The sequence below is a fragment of the Bos grunniens genome, chromosome 12 (assembly GCF_055505025.1).
Source record: "Bos grunniens cultivar Pamir isolate PY7600 chromosome 12, Bosgru_T2T1.0, whole genome shotgun sequence".
Classification (NCBI taxonomy): Eukaryota; Metazoa; Chordata; class Mammalia; order Artiodactyla; family Bovidae; genus Bos; species Bos grunniens.
This window is the reverse complement of record NC_141176.1, coordinates 17,379,613-17,400,764: the sequence shown is the minus strand read 5'-3', so window position 1 is coordinate 17,400,764 and position 21,152 is coordinate 17,379,613. Positions and strand designations below refer to the sequence as shown.

The window sequence follows — 21,152 nt, the reverse complement described above, 5'->3', positions numbered from 1 at the left end:
TCCTGAATATTCATTGGAAGAACGGATGCTGAAGCTGAAACTCCAATATTTGGTCACCTGATGTGAAGATCTGACTCCTTGGAAAAGACCCTGATGCTGGGAAATATTGAAGGTGGGTGGAGAAGGGGATGACAGAGGATGAGATGGTTGGATGGCATCACCAACGTGATGGACATGAGTTTGAATAGGCTCCAGAGATTGGTGATGAACAGCAAAGCCTGGCGTGCTGCAGTCCATAGGGTCACAAAGAGTTGGACATGACTGAGCTACTGAACTGAACTGAACTGAAAAAAAATCCATGACATGAAAAGGACCAAAAGAGTCATGTAACTGTAGTGCTTCAAGCAGAAACAGAGATCTTCCTAGGGAGTAATAGTTTCAAAATAGCTATAGCTAATACTACTCATGAAGAAAAGAATAAAATGCTATTTAAAAAGAACATTCAGAGAATAAAAATGAACTCTTAAGAATTAAGATACTAGGGATGAAATTAAAAATGCCATAATTTAGAAGATAAAAATGAAAGAAATTTATACGAAATTAGCCAAAGATATGGAAAACAGGAGAGGAAAAAAGCAAGAATATTAGAACACTAGACGAGAGGTACAACATCCAAATAATGGGAATCCATAAATAGAAGAGTGGGGAAATAAAAGCAAGGAAATAATCCAAAACTAATTTATGAAAAATTTTTCATAAATAAATGAGAAATGTTCAGAGAATAAAAGGATTCATTAGGCCACCAGCCGAGCGGATGAATGTAAACACTCACCACAGCATGTCATGACATTTCAGCATTTTACAACAGAGGACAGTGAAGGTTCTAAAAGACTTGAGAGCAAAAAGGAAAGGAGCTACATCACACGCCAAGGTGAGAAATAGGACTGACTTCTGTCTTCTCAACAATACGGAAGCTAAAAGGCAGTCCAACAAATTCAGAAGGAAAGTAGTTTCTAACTATATCAAGGGGGTCCCCAAGACCAAACCCGCATGTTTAATGAATCCCTGGGAGAACTCACAGGATATGGTCATAGTCACTGCTGTGGTTTGTAAGAACAGAAGGAGACAAGAGAAATTCAGCAAAGGGATTGGCACATTTGGTTAAAACCTAAGGATACCAGGTTCAAACTTCCAAGAGTCCTCTCCCAGTGGAGTCACAAATGAAGTACTTAACTCTTCCAGCAATGCTGATCTCTTCCACATGTGTGACATCACATGTGATGTCTACCAGAAAAGCTCTAGAGATGCAATGTCTGAGATTTTTTATTAGATGTTGGTCATGTAGGGGGACTTCCCAGATAGCTCAGTAGAAAAAGAATCTGCCTGCCCAGCAGGAGACTGGGGTTTGATCCCTGGGTTGGGAAGGTCCTCTGGATAAGGAAATGGAAACCCACTTCAGTATTCTTGTATAGGGAATTCCTTGGACATAAGAGCCTCATGGGCTACAGTCATGGGGTTGCAAAGAGTCTGATACAACTTAGAGACTAAGCAGCAATAGCAGCATTATAGGCATCCTTTGCCCAGAATATACCAAAATTCCAGACTCCCAAAAGAAAATCAGGTGTTCAGCATAAACTATGTTGCTTGCACAAAAGACTAAGACATAGGAAAGCACTCCTTTCATTCAAGGAATGTTTATATCAGTGTAGGGAACTGTTTATAATCCAAGTTTCCAGACCCCAGTCAAGGAACAACCTTGCAAGCAGGCTTTCTAAGGATAGCATTATCAGTCTAAATATGCTAACTCTTCTGCACACTGGCCCCTTAGTTCTCAATTGCACCATCAATCAAATGTGAAAACAGAATAAAGATATTTTCAGATACTCAAGACCTCAGGAAAAGTTATGTCCTATATCTTCCTCCTCTGGAGAGTACTGAAGACCACACTTCACCAAAGTGATGGAGTAAACCAAGAAGTAGAAAGTATGGAGAAGTAGGACACAGGGACTCCCACACAGAAGAGAGGCAATGAAATCCTCAGGATGACGGTGACAGATCTCAGGATGAGAGCTTGTACCAGGTACTGATGACAAGCAGCTCATCAAGGAACACATCAGGAGAAACTTCTTTAGGAGGCAACATCAGTAGGCTATTTGATGGACTGAGTAGATTAAAAGCATATGTAGACAACTGACAGCTACTTAGAGTTGAATCTGTAGTAAGTAAAGAAAACAAACATGAAATCAAGACAATTACTCAGCTCAGTTCAGTTTCTCAAGTGTGTCCAACTCTTTGCTACCAAATGGACTGCAGCACACCAGGCTTCCCTGTCCGTCACCGACTCCTGGAGCTTGTGCAAACTCATGTCCATCAAGTGATCAATGCCATTCAACCATCTCATCCTCTGTCATCCCCTTCTCCTCCTGCCTTCAATCTTTCCCAGCATCAGGGTTTTTTCCAATGAGTCAGTTCTTTGCATCAGGTGGCCAAAGTATTGGAGCTTCAGCTTCAGCATTAGTACTTCCAATGAATATTAAGGACTGATTTCCTTTAGAATTGACTGGTTGTATCTTCTTGCAGTCCAAGGGACTCTCAAGACTTTTCTCCAACACCACAGTTCAAAAGCATCAATTTTTCAGTGCTCAGATTTCTTCATGGTCTAACTCACATATCTATACATAACTACCAGAAAAGCCATAGCTTTGACTAGACGGACCTTCTTTGTTGGCAAAGTAATGTCTCTGCTTTTTAATATGCTGTCTAAGTTGGTCATAGCTTTTCTTCCAAGGAGCAAGCATCTTTTAATATCAATGGCTGCAGTCACCATCTGCAGTGATTTTGGAGCTCAAGAAAATAAAGTCTGTCACTGTTTGCATTGTTTCCCCATCTATTTCCCATGAAGTGATGGGACCAGATGCCATGATCTTATTTTACTGAATATTGAGTTTCAAGCCAGCTTTTTTACTCTCCTCTTTTACTTTCATCAAGAGGCTCTTTAGTTCCTCTTCACTTTCTGCCATAATAGTGGTGCCATCTGCATATCTGAGGTTACTGATATTTCTCCTGGCAATCTTGATTCCAGCTTATGCTTCATCCAGTCCAGCATTTTGCATGATATACTCTGCATATAAGTTAAATAAGCAGGGTGACAGTATACATTCTTGACATACTCCTTTCCTAATTTGGAACCAGTCCATTGTTCTATGCCAGGTTCTAACTGTTGCTTCTTGACATGCATACAGATTTCTCAGGAGGCAGGTCAGGTGGTCTGGTATTTCCATTTCTTTCAGGATTTCCCACAGTTTATTGTGATCCACACAGTCAAAGGCTTTGGCATAGTTAATAAAGCAAAGTAGATGTTTTTCTGGAATTCTCTTGGTTTTGTGATCATCCAACGGATGTTGGCAATTTTATCTCTGGTTCCTCTGCCTTTTCTAAATCCAGCTTGAACATCTGGAAGTTCTCATTTCACGTACTGTTGAAGCCTCAGTTGGAGAATTTTGAGCCTTACTTTGCCATCGTGTGAGATGAGTGCAATTGTGCCATCATTGAACATTCTTTCGTATTGCCCTTCTTTGGGATTGGAATGGAAACTAACCTTTTCCAGTCCTGTGGCCACTGCTGAGCTTTCCAAATTTGCTGGCATATTGAGTGCAGCACTTTCACAGTATTATCTTTATAGAACCTGAAATAGCTCAGCTGGAACTTCATCACCTATCTTTGTTTCTATCTTTGTTGTGATGCTTCCTAAGGCCCACCTGACTTCAGACTCTAGGATGTCTGGCTCTAGGTGGGTGATCACACCATCATGGTTACCTGGATAACCAATTAGTAACTTTAGGGGAAACAAAGTTGGACAGGACGTGAAAGATAATCACAGGAAAATATTGCTAAGCGAAATACATTTTATTTTATTTTATTTTATTTTTGTAAATAATGCTGCAGTGAACACTGGGCTGCATCTATTGTTTTGAATTATGATTCTCTCTAGATACATGCCCAGGATTGGGATTACTGAATGATACGGTACCTCTATTTTTAGGTTTTTGAGGAACCTCCATACAGTTCTCCAAAGTGGCTATACCAATTTACCTTCCCAACAGTGTAGGTTTCCCTTTTCTTCACACCCTCTGTTAGTATTAATAGATTTTCGGATGATGGCCATTCTGACTGGTGTGACGTGATACTTTTTTTTTTTTTTTGCTTCCTTTTTATTTTATTTTATTTTTTTTTTATGTTAATAAACTTCTGTTTGATTTTGTCCTGCTATTCTGTCATTTCTTACAGAGATCCTCAGCTAAGAACTCAGAAGGGTAAAGGGAAATAAGCCTCTATGTCACCCTAAGTCAGCTTCAATAATTGCCATAGTGAGCAGTCTTTTTTTTGGGGGGGTGGGGATGAAATGTCCTATAGCTATCAATTAGGTCTAACTGGTCTATTGTATCATTTAAAGTTTGTGTTTCCTTGTTAATTTTCTGTTTAGTTGATCTATCCATAGGTGTGAGTGGGGTATTAAAGTCTCCCACTATTATTGTGTTATTGTTAATTTCTCCTTTCATACTTGTTAGCATTTGTCTTACATACTGCGGTGCTCCCATGTTGGGTGCATATATATTTATAATTGTTATATCTTCTTCTTGGATTGATCCTTTGATCATTATGTAGTGACCTTCTTTGTCTCTTTTCACAGCCTTTGTTTTAAAGTCTAATTTATCTGATACGAGTATTGTGACTCCTGCTTTCTTTTGGTCCCTATTTGCATGGAAAATCTTTTTCCAGCCCTTCACTTTCAGTCTGTATGTGTCCCCTGTTTTGAGGTGGGTCTCTTGTAGACAACATATGTAGGGGTCTTGTTTTTGTATCCATTCAGCCAGTCTTTGTCTTTTGGTTGGGGCATTCAACCCATTTACGTTTAAGGTAATTACTGATAAGTATGATCCCGTTGCCATTTACTTTATTGTTTTGGGTTCGAGTTTATACACCATTTTTGTGTTTCCTGTCTAGAGAATATCCTTTAGTATTTGTTGGAGAGCTGGTTTGGTGGTGCAGAATTCTCTCAGCTTTTGCTTGTCTGAGAAGCTTTTGATTTCTCCTTCATACTTGAATGAGATCCTTGCTGGGTACAATAATCTGGGCTGTAGGTTATTTTCTTTCATCATTTTAAGTATGTCTTGCCATTCCCTCCTGGCTTGAAGAGTTTCTATTCAAAGATCAGCTGTTATCCTTATGGGAATTCCCGTGTGTGTTATTTGTTGTTTTTCCCTTGCTGCTTTTAATATTTATTCTTTGTGTTTGATCTTTGTTAATTTGATTAATATGTGTCTTGGGGTGTTTCTCCTTGGGTTTATCCTGTTTGGGACTCTCTGGGTTTCTTGGACTTGGGTGATTATTTCCTTCCCCATTTTAGGGAAGTTTTCAACTATTATCTCCTCAAGTATTTTCTCATGGTTTTTCTTTTTGTCTTCTTCTTCTGGAACCCCTATGATTCGAATGTTGTAGCGTTTAATATTGTCCTGGAGGTCTCTGAGATTGTCCTCATTTCTTTTAATTCGTTTTTCTTTTATCCTCTCTGATTCATTTATTTCTACCATTCTATCTTCTAATTCACTAATCCTATCTTCTGCCTCTGTTATTCTACTATTTGTTGCCTCCAGAGTGTTTTTAATTTCATTTATTGCATTATTCATTATATATTGACTCTTTTTTATTTCTTCTAGGTCCTTGTTAAACCTTTCTTGCATCTTCTCAATCCTTGTCTCCAGGCTATTTATCTGTGATTCCATTTTAATTTCAAGATTTTGGATCAATTTCACTATCATTATTTGGAATTCTTTATCAGGTAGATTCCCTATCTCTTCCTCTTTTGTTTGGTTTGGTGGGCATTTATCCTGTTCCTTTATCTGCTGGGTATTCTTCTGTCTCTTCATCTTGTTTAAATTGCTGAGTTTGGGAGTCCTTTCTGTATTCTGGCAGTTTGTGGAGTTCTCTTTATTGTGGCGTTTCCTCACTGTGTGTGGGTTTGTACAGGTGGCTTGTCAAGGTTTCCTGGTTAGGGAAGCTTGTGTCGGTGTTCTGGTGGGTGGAGCTGTATTTCTTCTCTTTGTTCAGTCGTGCTGTGGGGAGGGAGGGAGGGATGCTGCAAACAAATGACACTGGCGTGCGCTCGCAGTGCCTCAGCCACACTGGGTCTGCCCCCGCTCACGGCGTGTGTAGCCTCCCTGCCCACACTGCTCAGGCTCTAGGTTGTTCCGCCGGGAACAATCCGAGGCTGGCCCTGGGTTGCATGCACCTCCCAGGTCCAAGCCGCTCAGGTTCAGGCACTCAGGTAGTCCTCAGAGGCGCAGACTCAGTTGGGCCTGCGTTTTGTGCTCTTCCCAGGTCCGAGCAGCTCAGATGATGAGGTGTTTGGCGAGCGCCAATGCTGCGACTTATCGCCTCCCCGCCACTCGGTTATCTGGGTGTAAAACCGGCGCACCTTCTCAGGCAGATGTTGACCGTCCAGACCCCCAATAAGTTTTAGTTGGCAAAGAAGCCAGTTTTATAGATAATGTCTCTCTGGGGCTGCGATTGCCCCCTTCCGGCTCTGGCTGCCTGTCACCAGAGGGGGAAGGTCTGCAGCCGGCTATCTCTGTTTAGTCCTTTGTTCCGTGCGCGGGCTGGCGGTGTCTTAGGTTAGGGCTGGCTTTTCGCATGGTAGATATCCCACAGTCTGGTTTGCTAGCCCAAATTATTTCGCTCAGATAGTGCTCAGGGTATTCAGGCCAGATTCTTACTCTCAGCGATGCAGCCCGCGCCGCGCCTCCCTGCCCAGCCCCCGCTTGCTAATGGCAGATGCAGGCGTCTGCGCTGCTTCTCCGCTGGGGGAGTTACCGTAGGGCTCGCAATCTGCGAGTTTTAATTGTTTATTTATTTTTTCTCCCTGTTATGTTGCCCTCTGTGCTTCCAAAGCTCGGCACGGATTCGGCAGTGAGAAGGTTTCCTGGTGTTTGGAAACTTCTCTCTTTTTAAGACTCCCTTCCCTGGACGGAACTCTGTCTCTCCCTCTTTTGTCTCTTTTATTGTCTTTAATATTTTTTCCTACCTCCTTTCGAAGAGTTGGGTTGCTTTTCTGGGTGCCTGATGTCCTCTGCCGGCATTCAGAAGTTGTTTTGTGGAATTTACTCGACGTTTAAATGCTCTTTTGATGAATTTGTGGGGGAGAAAGTGTTTTCCCCGTCCTACTCCTCCGCCATCTTGGCACCTCCCCCGCGAAATACATTTTACAGTGTATGTGTTATGCCATCATTTGTGATTTTCTGAAAAAGATGTACAAACACATTTATATACTCATGGACTCTCTCTGGAAAGTTAATCAACTTTCTTTTGAAAAAGAAACTAAGTGAATAGATTGAATGGGGGTGAGAAATTTTTTCACTCAGGTTCTATTTGGATTTTTTGAGACTTTTGCCATTAACATGTATAATTTTTCAAACAAACAAGCAAATAAAATGACCTCTGAAGACAAAACAAAACAGTAGCAGAATATAGAGTAGCAAGACATCATAGTCCCTCCAGACAGATCATCTCCTTCAATAAGCATGGTCACCCTGGCTACACAGTCTCACTAACAAGCGGAAGGAAAGCTCATATGTCCAGGTAGAAAAAATGTTAAATAATTCTTTTTTTTCCCTTTAATAAGAAACAGTTAAGAAAAAAGAGCCTGTAGTTTTCCCTTATAAACAAAACTCACATTAAAAAATGTGAGTGTTTCTTCCTTTAGTCTTCTATAAGCTTTTAAAAAAAGTATCTATGCACATGAGTGGAAAATTTTAACTACCATAAAAATATCAGGTACTCATTAATGAGAAATAATATGAGAGAAAAATTGTAACCTTCTCAGCAAATATGCAGCATAAAAAACTTGATCATGAATCAACTCATAGTTTTTCCCTAATGAACTGATGACTTTTCTTACTAATTCTTTTGCAGCTCAGTCTCCTCATCAGAGCAACAAACAATCATGGAAATAATATTTGCTCTAATTGTAGCTTATATTTATTAATGTCTTTCCTCTTTAAAATGAACCCTTTTACATCTCTCATGTGATCCTCAGCAATGCTGAGTGAGGCAAGATAGCTGTTATTCCTGTTGTTTAAAATAAGGCAAAAGAAAGTGAGTGTCCCTGAATTTGTCTTGATCAAGCTGACCCCGCTGATCAATAATGAAGCCAGAGCTGGAATCCAGATGTTCTAATGCCTGCTCCAGGTTCTCTCTCCTGTCTTGCTGCCACCTGCTACCAATCCCACTAGGTCATTTGACTCTCAAGGGGATAATGGTCATAATGGCCCAAGAGGAGGGCAGAACAACATGCAATAAAATATTATTACAGCCCAACTCTAATGAAGCAACTTACTACAACATTAATCAGTAAACCAAATGCAATGGCTCACCCTATCCACTTCAAAGAAACGCTGTAAATGTAATTAACCTTTCTAAATCCATCACGTGAGAGAGCTTCTTAGAGATTATTTTTTAATGTGCCTACCTTCAAGCTGCAGATAAAGGCAGAAGTGTATGTGAATTACCCTGTGCAAAGTACAGGCCAGAGGCAGAAAATATGAACTTGGGTTTTTCTGCTTCTCCCACCCCATTGCAGTCAGTACAGAAACTCTAGTCCCTCCACACCACCTGCAGGCATCCCACAGGTCTCTTCTCCTTCAAACAGCTAGAAAATGGCAAGTGGAGCAGCAGGTGGGTGTGGCTTTTAGAAATGAAGACATAATGGATAATTCACAACCAGAAGACTTGTAAAAGACATAAAAACAAACGTCACAAAACAGAAAAGCCAACAGAACTTTAAAATATGCAGCAATTACAGTCTCCAATGATGCAGGAATCATTTTGAGAGATCATGGTACCAATGTTGTTTTTCATGCATCAAATATTGTATGTACAGAAGAAGGTGAGCAGGATTCACGTTTCCCCTGTCTTATTTCTCCTGTAGTTCCAGAAGAGAAGAGAGGCTAAATGACACTTCTTACCCTAAACATAACCTGAACACATGCTGGTTGTTGTGTGTTTATTGCAAAAACACTACTGAGCTCCCAGTATCCTGTGGTCAACATTGTTTGCAATTTCAATTAAATCAAATATCAAATATTACATAGAAATTCTTCTGTGCATTGATATCTACACATCCCACAGCTAAACCACATACCAAAGCCTTGTTTACCCTAGATTTCAGTCATCAGACCACTGCTTGAATGATACACTCTACTTATCAAAGGGGGGATCACATTGGGATCATGTATAATTATGTTAAAAAAAATTTTCAGGCTAAAAATCAAGTCAAAAGAACTCTAGACATCACCATCCCTGGTCCCCTCCAGACTTCATCTCAATGCTTTCAAACTGCCATACTGGAAAAGACTCTTGAGAGTCCCTTGGAGAGCAAGGAGATCAAATAAGTCAATCCTAAAGGAAATCAACCCTGAATACTCATTAGATGGACTGATGCTGAAGCTGAAGCTCCAACACTTTGGCCACCTGATGAGAAGCACTGACTCACTGGAAAGACCCTGATGCTAGGAAAGATTTAGGGCAGGAGAAGAAGGAGGCAACAGAGGATGAGATGGTTGTATGGCATCACTGAATCAGTGCACATGAGTTTGAGCGAACTCAGGGAGATTATAAGGGACAGGGAAGCCTGACATGCTGCAGTTCATGGGGTCACAAAGAGTCGGACACAACTTAGCTATTGAACAACAACAACGAACAACCAGAGAGTAAGTCTTACTGATTCCTTTAAAACAGACTTTCCAGGTGATTGTTAACTACAGTAAAGTTTGATAACCAGTAAGCTCTGGGGACACTGTTTGAGTAATACAATCCAGAATGCTTACTGAGGACTCTGAACTTGGCTTTCACCTGCATAATTCATTTACTTTTTAAACCATAAACTATTGTGTTATTTCTACATCATATCTTGTTCTAGATAATACAGTATGATATTGAGCAAAACACACATGGCTCCTGCACCTCACCAAGGCATTTAAATTCTATTTAATCCCAGGGTTCATGAGATTATCCTGAAAAGTTTGGGTAGCCACCACAAACAATGGGTATCAAACATCACCTGAGAAGCTTGTTAAACATCATGCATATTCAGCAGCTCTGTAATGGATTATAGGAATCTACCTAATTAATACATTTCCCAGGTGATTACAACCACACTTTGAGAAACCCTAGTCTAGAGAGTTGAAATATAGAATATATAATTTGTTGTATATGTTTAAGCTTAAGTTAACATATTATACAAGGTCTTAGGCTTCAATTTTTAAAAAGAAGATATATCTGTCCAACATTTTCCTTCCAATTTTTTGAGCCATTAGTTTTTATGAGTTGTATTTATATGTGCTTGTTTAATAACTCAGCAAGTATTCAGCAAGCACTATTGAACACCTACTATGTGTCTTATTCCCTCGTGGGCACTGCTAAAACCAAGATTGCAAGGTTCTGTCTCTTCCCACATGGAGCTTACAGAGGAGGCTTGTCAGCTGTCACTCTCCACAAGTGTCTTAGTAACTATCGAGTTGGCCAAAAAATTCACTCATTTTTACACAGCATCTTACAGAAAACCCTGAATGAACTTACTGGCTGATATTATGGACAAAAGTGAGTTGGGAACAAGAGGAAAAATTATTGATTGGGCTGTGCCTGGGAATCTTCAAGGTGTGCACAGAAGTGACATGGAGGCAGGAAGTGACACAGAGGCAGGAAGTGACATGGAGGCAGGAAGTGACACAGAGGCAGGAAGTGACATGGAGGCAGGAAGTGACACAGAGGCAGGAAGTGACATGGAGGCAGGCTTAAAGAATCCTACCAGACAAAGAAATAAATAGAGGACTAGAGGATATGCCAGGCGTTGTGTGGAGTGTTTAATGAACATGATTCCATTAATTTTCACAATATCCTTATAGGTAAATGCTTTCTCTATCATGATTTTACAGCAGAGGAACCTGTAGCCAGAAGGGTACATGACTTGCTTCAGATCCCAGGCATAGTGAGTGCCTGAGCTGTCACATCCAAGCTGTGGGACACCAGAGCCTGCAGACGCAGATACTCTGTCCTGTCATAGATGGAGGGAACCCCATGGAGAAGAGCCCAGAGGCGTGGGAGACCTTGCCGTGTTCAGGGATCTCAAACAGCACATGGTCCCAGGGTAGAATGTATGTGGAAGGAGGAGGAGAAAAGAGCAGAAGTGTAAGTGGGATTTTGATTAAACAAGACACACCTGAAAACTGGTGTCCTTACTTTACACTCTGATCTTCACATTTATATTTTCAGAATTCAGTACAAGAATCCATTCGTGTAGGCAGAAAGAACTACTACAGTTGGCCTTCATTATTTGAAAATTCCATATTTGTGATACATCAACTCACTAAAATATATTTATAACCCCCAAATCAATACTGGCAGTTTTGGTATGGCCACGTGTGGACGTGCACGTGTATAGAGTAGTGAAAACTTTAAGTGGTCCCGTACACCCCACCCACAGCACCCAAGCTCTTGGCCAAGCTGAGGTGGAACAAGAGGTTTCAGCTCTCATTATATAAGCAAGTGTCCTTTTTGCAATCTACTTAGTGCCACTGTTCTCACATGTTTATGCTTTTTGTTGGTGATGCTGCTTTCTAAACTGTCCTCCAAGCAGAGTGCTGAAGTGCTCTCTGGTATTCCTAAAAGCAGGAAGGCTGGGATGCACATGATAGTGAAAACACATGTGTCAAATAAGCTTCTTCAGGCATGAGTTACAGTGCTGTTGGCCATGAGTTCAATGGTAATTAAATGTAAGTTGTAATATTATATATTAAAACACATAGTATATATTATGGGATATATTATAATTATTCATTGGGCTTCCTAGTGGCTCAGATGATAAAAAAAAAAAATCTGCCTGCAACATGGGAGACCCAGGTTCGATTCCTGGGTTGGGAAGATCCCCTGGAGGAGGGCATGGCAACCCATTCCAGTATTCTTGCCTGGAGAATCCCATGAACAGAGGAACTTGGTGAGCTACAGTCCATGTGGTCGCAAAGAGTCAGACATGACTGAGCAACTAACACACACACATAATTATTAATTACACGATATTATATACCACCGTATAGACATTGTTCAATTTTGAACTCAGGGCCAACAGCACTATAACTCGACCCTGAATGAGTCTGATCTAGCACTTGTGTATAGTCTAACACATGCGTATGTGTGTGCTCAGTCATTTACTTGTGTCTGAGTATGTGTGTGCTCAGTCATTTACTTGTGTCTGACTCCTTCATGACCCCTGGACTATAGCTCTCAAGGCTCCTCTCTTCATGGAAGTTTCCAGGCAAGAACACTGGAGTGGGTTGTCATTTCCTTCTCCAGGGGATCTTCCTGACCCGGGGATTGAACCCACATCTGCCTGGCATGTGAATTCTTTACCACTGAGCCCCCAGGGACCCCATTTAACACACACACACACACACATACACAAAATAAGGTTTCTTAAAACAGAAACCCACATAAAACAACATTACATATTGATCAGCTGATAAAAATGTGATCAGAGGTTTGTAGGAATCCAACTCTGTGTTTTGCTGAAGGACAATGATTCAGTATTTGCTAACTCAGCATTCACAGTGATTGTATAGAATAGAATTACCATAAATAACAAGAATAGTCTGTATTTGTATTTTTAGAAATGAAATTAAGAATAATGTAAAACCTTTACTATATTGAGCACTTGCTCAGATACCATGTCAGGGGCCTTATGCTTATTTAACTAATTTTTATGACAACTCTGTGAAGAAGGTATTATTGTTGCTATTCTATAGAAGAGGAAACAAAGACACAAAGCAATCAGTTATCTCTTCAGGATGATACAGCTGATTAAGTGATAGAATTTGAAACTAGGTGTGACCTCAAAGCCCAGCTGATTGTATAAATACTTTCCCCATTCTATCCCCAGAATTGAAGAAGCTCCATGCATAGTACCACTGTTGCATGTTCTCTAATGAAGGCCATTTTGAATAAGGATTTTATTTGTTGGGTCAATAGTGTTACCTTCACCACCTTTCTACATGCTAATAAGTTTGCCCTTTGATTTGGGCCCCTATAGTCCTCAATTCCAGATGGCTAGGTCAGACAAGGCAAGGTAGATCTTCCACGGAAATGACCTTGGGCCCCTTTACACTATTTATGCAGCTTCCTAAAAACCTATATTATTTAAAAATTAGGAGTTTTTGAAAATGACCTTTAAAACCCTTTCCAAACCTGAAATTCCATGATTTCCTGAGCTTATTTTCCTGATGCTTAATGTGATACAAGCTTCCCCGGTGGCTCGGTGGTAAAGAATCCACCCACCAATGCAGAAGATGTGGGTTTAATCCCTGGGTCCATCAGGAAGATCCTCTGGAGAAGGAAATGGCAACCCACTCCAGCATTCTTGCCTAGGAAATCCCAAGAACAGGGGAGTCTGGCAGGCTACAGTCTATGGGGTCGCAAAAGAGTTGGACACAACTGAGCAATTTAACAACAGTAACAAACACAGGATGGTAGACTTGCGGATGTTAAAGCGACTCCAGAGGACCAGAGCATTGACAGACAGACATCAGCTCTGTGCTGGTGCCTAGGAAGATCAAATTTCTAGGTGGTGATATCCCCCGAAGTCTGGGGCTATTTAAAGACAATGTACCTACATAGATACTACACAGATACTGTGAGGACACTTTCAGAGGAAGGCCAAGTTAATAAAACAGAAGACTGTCTTGTAGAAGACTTCAACAACATTACCACAGCAGGTGTGACTTGCCTTAAAATAGCTTAAACTGCCTTTGTAGAATTAACAGAACGTAAAAACACACCTTAACATCCAAAGTTACTATAAAACAATATAGTTGGGAAGCAATTCAAACACACTAAATGCTAAAACAAAACAAAACAAAAAACCCTGCGTGACCTCTTCCCCACTGATATACCATTTAAAGAGATACATATTTAAAAGTCTAGACTACTCATCTGAAATACAGTGTCCACAATATGGAGACTTTGGAGATGTCTTCCTTCTCAGGACATAAATTTTTAGTCAATTTATTTAAATAGTTTTTTGGGCTTCTAAACAATTACATTGTTTAGGACCAAAAAAATGTAGTTAGTGAAAAACTAGTGCATAAAATCCAGCCTAAATAAAAAACAAGGAAACAAAGCACTTGAAGCTACTCAGGCATTCCCTTTCTTGATGACTCATGAAATCTACTGGCTAAGTATTGCAGGTAATATATTAAATGTTCTTTATTTTAAAAATGTTCTTTTTAAAAATCACAGAGGTATCTGCCAGTTTACCACATGGACAGCCATAATATAATGGAATTAGTTTGGGGAAATTACATATCTAGAAGGATATGAAGGTCATTCTTGCAAAGTATTAAACTGTCAACCAAGTATATTCAATGAGAAGTCTCCATTGAATGTTGATTTGATTGAGTTTCAGTCATGTTTGTGTTCCTCCTGCTGAATCTGTGATCAAGTATTTATAGTCTTAAAAGATTCAAAAAGTTTTTAGTCTATGCCAGGGATGTCACATGGACATTTCAAAAGGTGCAAAATCTAACAAATGTCACCAAAGAAAAGCTAGTTGCCCATATAGACAAGTGCCACAAAATGACATATTCCCAGTTATATTTATCTTTTCTTATTTATTACATTTGTCTATATATTTATTAATATTCATTCAGTCAAAAAGTTTGTATTTTACTTTCTGGTTTGAATCACATTGCCCTCTGAAGTCAAATGCATTTTTTTTTCAAACTATCATCACCTAAGCAATTGACTCTTACAGATCCAACCTAAGCCTTTTCTTAGAAATTATTTGTAAGATGAAGCTAAGTATAATCCCTAGCATGATTTGAAATATTGAAGATATTTGATTTTCAGACCGCTTATGAGGCTTGTTTGATTTAAAGTGAAAGCTGAAAGCATATACATAATGTATTTTAGATTGAGGAATTCTCTTCAAACAAGGGCTATTGATTATGTATTTCTTCAAAATAGTACTTAGGCTTTGTCCATACACAGAGGTACAGAAAACTTTCTGTGATAAGCTTGAAGCTACATCCGTTAAAGAAATAATTGATAAGCTGGAATTCAATAAAATTAACGCCTACTGCTCTTCAGAAGACTATGTCAGGAGAATGAGAAGCCAAGTCACCTACTGAGAGAAGATATTTGAAAAAAAAAAAAAAAAAACACATGAAGGACTGTTATTGAAAATGTACCCAAAAAACTCTTAATCCTCAACAATAAGAAAACAACCAACTCAATTAAAAACTAAAAATAAAAAACAAGGCAAGGATCTTGAAAAAGAAGATATATAGGTGGCAAATGAGTATATGAAAAAATACTCTATATCACGTCACAAGAAATGCAAATTAAAATGACAAGATAACCACTACATACTTATTAAAATGATCAAAATCCAGAATACTGACAATATTAAAAGCCAATCAAGATATGGAGCAAGAGGAACTCTCATTACTGGTGGAAATGCAAAACAGCATAGTCACTTTGGAAAATAGTTTCTTACAAAACTAAACATACTTTTACCATATGATCCTACAATTGTGCTCCTTGGTATTTACCCAAAGGAGTTGAAAACATATCCACACAAAATCTACGCAGGGGTGTTTCTACCGTATTATTCATAATTGCCAAAACTTGGACACAACCATATGTCCTTCAGTAGGTGGTACATACAGATAATGGAGTAGCATTCAGTGCTAAGAAAACAAATGAACTATCAAATCATGAAAAGACATAGAGGGAATTTAAATGCATATTTAAATGCATAAATAAAAGAAGCCAATGTGAAAAGACTACATCCTGTATGGTTTCAAGTATGATATTCTGTAAAAGGCAAAACTATGATGACAGTGAAAGGATCAGTATTTTCCAAGGATGGGAAGTTGGGTGGGTGAAGATGGATGGACAAGGCACAGGGTATTTTTAGAGCAGTGAATATACTCTACGATATCATAATGATAGATACACGGCAATGCACATTTGTCCATACCCATAGAAAGTAAAGCATCAAGTGAACTTTAATGTAAACTATAAACTTTGGGGAGGTATGATGTGTCATTGACACAATGTGTCAGTGTGTCATTGTCATTGAAATTCATCCATTTCAACAAAGACACCACACTGGTAGAGGATGTTGGTAATAGGGGAGGCTATGCATGCATGGGAGAAGGGGTTCTATGGAAAAATCTCTGTACCATCTCTTCAACTTTGCTATGAGCCTAAAACTGCTCTAAAAAAAAAGTAACATCTTACGAAAATTGAAAGCTGCTTTTGAAAATCAAGATATTCTAAATTATAAACATAAAGTTTAAGTACCCTCAATAGTAATTGAACCACCTGAAAGCATGAGTTAACCATGCTGACCATAAATATATACAGCGTAATGTGAGCAGATGATTCCCTTGATTCTGCTTTCAAAAATCAGGAAATAATACAGTTATCTGAATTATCATAATCATTGTAACCATGGTTATCAGGACATACTGGTTGCATTTTCCTTAAAAGCAAACTCAAAAATGAATTATCTGCCTGCAATACTGTTCTTAAACTTTTTTTGTTCTCTATTTCCACAGCCACAACTCCCCCACTGGTAAGACTGAGACATCACTTGATATTTATACTTTCCCATTTTATTAAAACTGTCATCGCTGTCAAGTCTAATTTCTTTTTGGCACAGCTCAATTTCTTTTTCGACCCTGAGCCTGGCAGGCCCTGTTAATTTGAATGTTCAAGTTCTATTACACTATTCTGTGTATTGACTTTTATCATACTATGAAAGCATTGCATACAAAATAAAATGCCTTGCTGGGCTCCATAGGATGTGGGACTCACCCCTCTAACCTCATCACATCCCCTACTCCCCTTCCTCTCTAAGCTCCGTCCACATGCCCTTGGACTGTTTATTATATTACTTATTGACCTTGACAAGGTCTTTCCTGCCTGTCAGCCTCTGTGTTTGTAACTCCCTCACCACAATGCTCTGACCTCAGATCTTCACCTGGGTGAGACTTTATATGTCAGTTTTCAAGGATGATTATCACCTCCCCAGAGAGTCTTCCCAACTAGCCAACCAAACACAGTCAATCTCCCATGTCCCCTTCCCCAGGCAAATTTCTGTCAAATCACCTGGCTTCATTTACTTCTCTGGATTTGACACCATATAAAGTGATACTGCTCATGGTTAGTCTGCTTTTGATGTAACCCAACTATATTATACCGCAGTTAGAGGAAGAATGTCAAGTCCCAGTTCTATCTTTGACATGGAATAACCCAGAGGAGGTCCACAAATAGGACGAACCCTGCAGAAACTTCAGTGTCCCCTGTAATATGAAAATGTATTACTTTTTAAAGAAATAATTGCACTGTGTGATAGGCTACAGAAATGCTGTTGAAATGCTGTGTGTGATTGGGATTTTTTATTTTGGGGGTTTTTTTTAGAAATCAAATTAATTTTCAACTTCATTTGATGGGAATCTAAGGAACATTAATGCAGATTCACGTATTAATCACTTTTTCTTTAATTATGATTTTCTTTTATAATTAAAATAAAACATATTCTTTGCAGAAAGTTTAGACAATACAAAAAAGTATAAAGAAGGTAATTAAGATAAACAGCATCTTATCACAGAAAACATCCTGGTAGTATTTTCATTTGGTCTTTTATTCTATGCACATAAACATGTAAATTCATTATGAATGTAAAGCCCTATAGTGTGTGCAATTTAGATCTTAACTTTTTTAACATTTCATTAAATCTTTCTATGTCATAACATATTTCCTAAAATAAAGTATTTAAGAGCTATAATGGTATTCCTCCATGTATGCCATACGTTATTTAGCTAAGCCTTTAGCATTGAGCATTTATGTTACTGACAAAATTTTGATTATAAATAAAAGTGTGATGAGTATCATCATATAAACTCATATTTTTAAATCAGATCAAATTTAGACCAAATGTTTCTCCAAATGGACCTGTCTGTTCAAAAACACACAGCTGACACTTTCATTGAGCTAAATCTAGACTAGTGCTCTTTAAAATAGTAGCTGGTAGCAAAAATCAAATGATGACTCACAACCAAGTAACTTAGGCAAAAGACTCACTATTTCTCCTCATTATGTTTATTAATTAAGCAAAATTACTTGTCCTTGGCTGGACATATAGCAGAGAGGACCCACGGCATTGCAGAGAAAAGATAACTACATGATGGACGTATGTGACATTCCCAAGCTTCTCTTAGACTGAGAAGGGGAAATTGGTAGTTAGAGCTGTGTCTAGGTTAAACCAACTACAGAAAGATCAAGGAAGAGAAAAGAGGTTGGAAGAAGTTGTTGTACACTATATCATATCGTCAACAGGCATGGACCTTGGTTAGATTCATGGATACATTATTTCTAGAGATTTGATCTTGGATGGTTACCTATACTCTGAAATTTTGACTAAGGGAAATGTAGATAATGCCTATTTCACAGACTTCTTTTAAGGATTAAATATGACAAACTCCTAAGTCAATATACAACATACTAGATGATAAATATTTAGCTAAAAGAAGGCAATGAATCTCACATACTAACAACCAAGTGATCGCAACAAAATTCTCAGGCTATAATCAAATGCACACAAATGTCAGAGAGCAGAGAAGAGTATAAACAATCAAGGATGAGAAAGGAGGTAAAAGCTTGAAGGGGTGGGGAAGGGGCAGGGAAGAAAGCTAAGGTGAAACAAATACTAATCTGGGGAAGCTGAAAGCATGGGTCAGGCAGTCAGAGGTGACCAAGGAAACGTAACTGAGCAGTTAAAACCACACTTGGCATAGAGCAGGGGTCCCCAACCTCTGGGATCTAATGCCTGATCATCTGAGACAGAGCTGATATGGTAATAATAGACATAAAATGCACAATAAATGTAATGCTCTTGAATCATCCCAAAACTATCCCCCTACCCCATCCATGAAAAGACTGTCTTCTATGAAACCAGCTGTTGTTGAGTCACTAAGTCGTGTCCGACTCTTTGCGACCACATAGACTGCAGGCCACCAGGCTCCTCTGTCCATGAATTCTCCAGGCAAGAATACTGGAGTGGATTGCCAATTCCTTCTCCAGGGGATCTTCCCAACGTAGGGATGGAACCTGTAGCTCCTGCACTGGCAGGCGGATTCTTTACCACTGAGCCACCTGGGAAGCCCCATGAAACCAGTCTCTGGTGCCAAAAAGGTTGGGGACCACTGGGCTATAGAGTGTCATAGATTCTATGAGCAGCTGATAGCTGATCAGGACTAGCACAGGTCTTGATGGTAAGTCAGGCACCTGGTGGAGTGGGGAGTGATGGGACAAGCCTCAAACATGTTAGACACTTTATTCATTGGTGCCCTAAGAACACTGCAGATAAAGAAAAGCTGCAGTTAGAAAGTTAGAATGTAGCCAGGAGCAAAGAATAGAAAATTCAATTAAGGAAATTAAGACAGAAACATGTTTGTTTACTTAACAAAAAGTCCTGCGGTAGATGTGGTCAGTTTAGGAATTCACTGTTATCGTTATAAACCCAGTTACTTTCCATCCTTTCAGAAAGCCATGCCCTTTATGCCAACAGGGCTTCCCCAATGGCTCAGTGGTAAAGAATCTGTCTGCAATGCAGGAGACACAGGAGGCCCAGGTTCAATCCCTGGGTCAGGAAGATCCCTTGGAGGAGGAAATGGTAACTGAAACCCACTCCAGTATTCTTGACTGGGAAATCCTATGGACAGAGAAGCCTGGAAGGCTACCATCCATGGAGGTCCCAAAGAGTCAGACACAAATGAGAACACGCAGAGGACATAGTTTATACTAATAATTTCTTCCTACTCAGTCACAAGTTGCCTAGGCAACAACTCCAAATGGCACAGACAACATTCCAAAGTGGAACCAAAAAGGGTGGTGGAGGAAAAAGATTTGTTCATTCTGGTCTTCTCTCCTATTAAAGAGAACACTCTGGAGAGGCCCCCACAAACCTCCAATTATGTTGCCGTGCCTTGAACTCTGGTCCCATGCACACTCCTAGGTGATCACTAACCAAGAAGAAGGTGGTTGCAGTCTGCCCATGGAGATACTTCAAAGGGAAACGAAAATGGAGCTCATGAAGGAAGTGGACTCGAGCCATAGGGAAGCCCCCCAGAAGTGAGCCACCAGTTACAGGATGAAGGAGAGGCCACTGACTTACATCAGATGACCCAGGTATTGGCCCTGTCTCTGTCTAAATCCTCTGCTTGGGTATACTGATGATCTTTAAGGCAATGTCCATGCTTCCGTAAACTGGAAATACTACTACTCTCACAAGGGCTTATCACTATTATGAGGATTAAATGAGATAACACATGTGACAATGCTTTGCAACCAGGCGCGAGAAGGAGTCCAGATATGACTTTGGTTGAATGGCTGCAAGGCATTAGCTGTCAGCTTAGGCCATCTGTAAGTAAGTGAAGGCTTCTTCAAGAGGAAAGTCACCATGTGGGATCTTTATTGTTATTACCACTTTTAAAGACTTGGCAGACAAACCATTGTAATTGGTGATATACACTAAACGGCAAATTGAATGGCTTGGAGATTTGAAAAAACACACTTAGAAGGTATAACACATAAAACTGTCTACAGTGTATCGGACCGAGTGGAAGCCACTTTAAATATTGTGTGAAAGAAAAGTCTTGACTGCACTCCAGCAGGAAAATAACTTGTTGAAATCTCAGTAGCAGCAATTTTCAATTTATTAGAATTCTGAATATTACATGCTTGAGTTATCCCTGGAACAAAACCTCCACGCATGAATAAACAGATAAATGCAAGGGAGACAAACCAGATGTTTTTTTCTAACCCATTCACTCACTGGAATCAGCTAACGGCCCTGAGAAAGTGACTATTACCTCTTTTGCCCGATAAATCAACCCAGCCTCCTGGCAGTGGCAAGCGAGGAGACATGCAACAGCCAGAAAGGGATGTAAGCATCTGATCTGACTTAGAGTTTGCAACAGCCTCTATCATTGTGCCCGGGCTGTATTGAGTTCTATGTCACACTATCATGGCCGCCTGGAAATGGCTTTGTGAATCATGTACATGCTGGGTCAGGAATCAGAACTTTTCAGGTCAGAGAG

General features: G+C 39.6%; 1 long non-coding RNA gene across 8 annotated transcripts in view; it reads right to left on the bottom strand.

Annotated features, from left to right (window-relative positions):
- The window catches only part of LOC147361435 (uncharacterized), a 421,857-nt gene that overhangs the window by 127,129 nt on the left and 273,576 nt on the right, over positions 1-21,152 (bottom strand). The window contains exon 4 of one of the 8 annotated variants that reach the window (XR_015137902.1): positions 5,493-7,235. The exons of the other annotated variants lie outside the window; for them this stretch is intronic. This is a non-coding gene — a long non-coding RNA (uncharacterized LOC147361435). Of the gene's footprint in view, positions 1-5,492; positions 7,236-21,152 lie in introns of those variants that run through there. 8 annotated transcript variants of the gene reach the window in all.